The 5000-nt window shown below is 47.0% G+C and overlaps 1 protein-coding gene across 1 annotated transcript in view; it reads left to right on the top strand.

The window, feature by feature from the left end:
* The window catches only part of LOC149970086 (voltage-dependent calcium channel subunit alpha-2/delta-4-like), a 188100-nt gene that overhangs the window by 154670 nt on the left and 28430 nt on the right, over window positions 1-5000 (top strand). The window lies entirely within an intron of this gene.

Raw genomic sequence — 5000 nt, 5'->3', positions numbered from 1 at the left:
TACAACCACACCAACATAACAAGGCCTTTTCCTCTCCATCCCTCCATACAACCACACCAACATAACAAGGCCTTTTCCTCTCCATCCCTCCATACAACCACACCAACATAACAAGGCCTTTTCCTCTCCATCCCTCCATACAACCACACCAACATAACAAGGCCTTTTCCTCTCCATCCCTCCATACAACCACACCAACATAACAAGGCTTTTCCTCTCCATCCCTCCATACAACCACACCAACATAACAAGGCTTTTCCTCTCCATCCCTCCATACAACCACACCAACATAACAAGGCTTTTCCTCTCCATCCCTCCATACAACCACACCAACATAACAAGGCTTTTCCTCTCCATCCCTCCATACAACCACACCAACATAACAAGGCTTTTGTATTTGTCACATTCATCGAATACAACAGGTGTAGTAGACCTTATGGTGATATGCTGAATACAACAGGTGTAGTAGGGGGAACCGGTACAGAGTTAATGTGAGGGGGAACCGGTACAGAGTCAATGTGAGGGGGAACCGGTACAGAGTTAATATGAGGGGGAACCGGTACAGAGTTAATGTGAGGGGGAACCGGTACAGAGTTAATGTGAGGGGGAACCGGTACAGAGTCAATGTGAGGGGGAACCGGTACAGAGTTAATGTGAGGGGGAACCGGTACAGAGTTATTGTGAGGGGGAACCGGTACAGACTCAATGTGATAATGGAACTGGTACAGAGTCAATGTGAGGGGGAACCGGTACAGAGTTAATGTGAGGGGGAACCGGTACAGAGTTAATGTGAGGGGGAACCGGTACAGAGACAATGTGAGGGGGAACCGGTACAGAGTTAATGTGAGGGGGAACCGGTACAGAGTTAATGTGAGGGGGAACCGGTACAGAGTCAATGTGATAATGGAACCGGTACAGAGTCAATGTGATGAGGGAACCGGTACAGAGTCAATGTGAGGGGGAACCGGTACAGAGTCAATGTGAGGGGGAACCGGTACAGAGTCAATGTGCAGGGGGTACTGGTACAGAGTCAATGTGAGGGGGAACCGGTTAGTCGAGGTAATATGTACAGGTAGGTTGAGTTATTAAAGTGACTATGCATAGATGATAACAGAGAGTAGCAGCAGCATAAAAGAGGGGGTTTGGGGCTAATGCAAGCAGTCTGGGTAGCCATTTGATTAGATGTTCAGGAGTCTTCAGGCTTGGGGTTAGAAGCTGTTTAGAAGCCTCTTGGACCTAGACTTGGCGCTCCGGTACCACTTGCCATGCGGTAGTAGAGAGAACAGTCTATGACTAGGGTGGCTGTTGTCTTTGACAATTTTTAGGGTCTTCCTCTCACACCGCCTGGTATAGAGGTCCTGGATTGCAGGAAGCTTGGCCCCAGTGATGCACTGGGCGGTACGCACTACCCTCTGTAGCGCCTTGCGGTCAGAGGCCGAGCAGTTGCCAGACCCGGCAGTGATGCAACTCATAAGGATGCTCTCGATGGTGCAGCTGTAGAACCTTTTGAGGATCTGAGGACCCATGCCAAATCTTTTCAGTCTCCTGAGGGGAAAAAGGTTTTGTCATGCCCTCTTCACGACTGTCTTGGTGTGCTTGGACCATGTTAGTTTGTTGGTGATGTGGACACCAAGGACCTCTCAACCTGCTCCACTACAGCCCTGTCGATGAGAACGGGGGCGTGCTCAGTCCTTCTTTTCCTGTAGTCCACAATCAACATAACAAGGCTTTTTCTCTCCATCTCTCTCTACATCCATCCATACAACCGCACCAACATAACAAGGCTTTTTCTCTCCATCTCTCTACATCCATCCATACAACCACACCAACATAACAAGGCCTTTTCTCTCCATCTCTCTCTACATCCATCCATACAACCACACCAACATAAGACTCACATGACAATTTCATCTTCATGTTTCAACTTTTATTTCATGTAATTCATAGATTGGACATTTTTTATCAACTCAACTCAACAAATGACAATCCTTGTGTACAAAACCAAATGAAGACGATTGGGAAAAGCAATCCAAAATGTTTCTTTGACAACGCAGCTCTGTTCGTCGGCCCGGCCTAATCGCTGTAATCTGGAACAGACCATTAATGGGAATGAAGCCCTGCGGCGGTTTATAAATCATCCAAGTCTAGATAAATGAACTAATAAACTGTATGTCTGGTGAACTGAACTGTGGCTACAATAGAGCTATTTCCACACGCACGCACGCACGCACGCACGCACGCACGCACGCACACACACACACACACACACACACACACACACACACACACACACACACACACACACACACACACACACACACACACACACACACACACACAAACACACATACACACATACACACATACACACACCCACCCACCCACACACATACACATACACAAACGCACACACACACAAAACATGCTGTCAACTGAACGCCACCCATGTGTCCATCAATTATGTTCTACGTTTATAGAGTTTATTTTACACAACAATCAACTCAACATGGCCGCCACACTTTGGCTTACATCCTCGTGAAGAAACCCATGAAAACATTACATAACCACCTCCATTTTGAATGAAAGAACTACACCCAGAGAACTAGCCAATACCAGATAACAGATTGTACTGGGTGTCTATTTTCAACTTGACAATACTGTAGACTAGAGGCTGCTTGTGGTAAGATGGTGGATTTCATTACATCTGCCTAGCATCAGGTAAAAACCCATGAAACTACGAGGTTATCACCTCCATCTTGAATCAAGGAAATACAGTCATGTTTTAACCTGACAATACTGTAGACATGACTAGTTAATGGGGTATTCAGATAACATCTGTCTACTGTTGTTATTGAGTGAAGACAGCAGATGTGTTCTACTGTGTAAATGTCTTGACTGTTACTTCACAGACGACTGGACAAGTGTGCCTCTCTCCATGGCTCTCTTTCTCCCTCCCTCTCCCTCCTTCCCCCTCTCTCTCTCGCTCTCTCTCTCTTTCTCCCTCCCTCTCTCTCTCTCTCTCTCTCTCTCTCTCTCTCTCCCTATCACTCTCTCTCTCTCCCTATCACTCTCTTTCTCCCTCCCTCTCTCTCTCTCTCTCCCTCCCTCCCCCTTTCCCTCCCTCCCTCACTCCCTCCCCCCTCTCTCTTCCTCCCCATTTCTCTCCCTCCCTCCCCCTTTCCCTCCCTCGCTCACTCCCTCCCTCTCTGTCTTTCTCCCTCCCCTTTCCCTCCCTCCCTCCCTCTCGCTCTCTCTTTCTGTCTCCTTCTTTCTCTCTCCATCTCTCTCTCTTTCTCTTTCTTTAGCATCCAATTAAATTACTCATTTATTTATTATTTTATTTTGTGTGTGTGTGTCTGTGTGTGTGTGTGTGTGTGTGTGTGTGCGTGTGTGTGTGTGTGTGTGTGTGTGCGTGTGTGTGTGTGTTCGTGCGTGATTGACAGCTCAGGGTAATTAGATTTGAGGTTAGCATTCCAGAGAGTGGTGGGCCCTGTGCCACAGCGTCCAACCCCTGATCAGAATATTCTATTAATTAGAAATACCTACATCTGAACACACACTCACAGGCGCACACACACTCACAAACACACACACACTCACAGGCGCGCACACACTCACAAACACACATGCACACACACTTGCCTGCCTGCGTGTGCTTGTGAGTATGTGTGTGAACCAAACTCCTTTTTGCCTGATAAGCACTGCTGACACTACAATCCAGTCCCTCTGCTGACACAAACTATCAGTCAGTACCAGAGTATATTCTGGAGGCCCTTGGTTCTGAAGTCCCTTGGTTCTGGAGGCCTTTGGTTCTGAAGGCCCTTGGTTCTGGAGGCCCTTGGTTCTGGAGGCCCTTGGTTCTGGAGGCCCTTGGTTCTGGAATCCCTTGGTTCTGAAGGCTCTTGGTTCTGGAATCCCTTTGTTCTGAAAACCCTTGGTTCTAGAGGCCCTTGGTTCTGAAGGCCCTTGGTTCTGAAGGCCCTTGGTTCTGAAGGCCCTTGTTGTGCTACAATGTATTAGTTAAATTATCCCTGAGGCTCTTGGTTCTGAAGGCCCTTGGTTCTGAAGGCCCTTGGTTCTGAAGGCCCTTGGTTCTGAAGGCCCTTGTTGTGCTACAATGTATTAGTTAAATTATCCCGGAGGCCCTTGTTGTGCTACAATGTATTAGTTAAATTATCCCGGAGGCCCTTGTTGTGCTACAATGTATTAGTTAAATTATCCCGGAGGCCCTTGTTGTGCTACAATGTATTAGTTAAATTATCCCGGAGGCCCTTGTTGTGCTACAATGTATTAGTTAAATTATCCCGGAGGCCCTTGTTGTGCTACAATGTATTAGTTAAATTATCCCGGAGGCCCTTGTTGTGCTACAATGTATTAGTTAAATTATCCCGGAGGCCCTTGTTGTGCTACAATGTATTAGTTAAATTATCCCGGAGGCCCTTGTTGTGCTACAATGTATTAGTTAAATTATCCCGGAGGCCCTTGTTGTGCTACAATGTATTAGTTAAATTATCCCGGAGGCCCTTGGGGCTACATTGCATTTGTTATATTATCCCTGATGATGACCATTATGATGTACATTATGACTCATGTATGCAGTGGTCTTCCTCACCCTCCTCTTCCTCTTGTTCATCCCTCCTCTCCTCGTTCCCCCTCTTGTTCCTTTCCTCTTGCACCCTACAACCCTGTCTCCTCTCCTCTGTGGAAAGCAGTAGCCACTCAAAACTCTAGACAGTGTGTTTGAAACAAGAGGTTGCTGCCAATATAGACTCAGGGTTGGTGGTCACCAACCAGTCAAAATAATTAGGAGCAGTAGATTTCGGATTGCATTTTCTTGACTCGGGAAAGGCTGGTGACTCAGGAGATACAGAGATGTTCTACCACCAGCACTTTTTAAGACAGAGGTAGCTAAAACTCAGGAGATACAGAGATGTTCTGCCACCATCACTCTGCTCTGTCAGACTCTATCTGTGTGGAGAACTCACTGGAGGGTGAATTTT

This window comes from Oncorhynchus mykiss, unplaced genomic scaffold, assembly GCF_057628025.1.
Source record: "Oncorhynchus mykiss isolate SJ-2025 unplaced genomic scaffold, ASM5762802v1 scaffold96, whole genome shotgun sequence".
Classification (NCBI taxonomy): domain Eukaryota; kingdom Metazoa; phylum Chordata; class Actinopteri; order Salmoniformes; family Salmonidae; genus Oncorhynchus; species Oncorhynchus mykiss.
The sequence above is the reverse complement of the archived record's forward strand: the minus strand, read 5'-3'. Positions and strand labels throughout refer to the sequence as shown.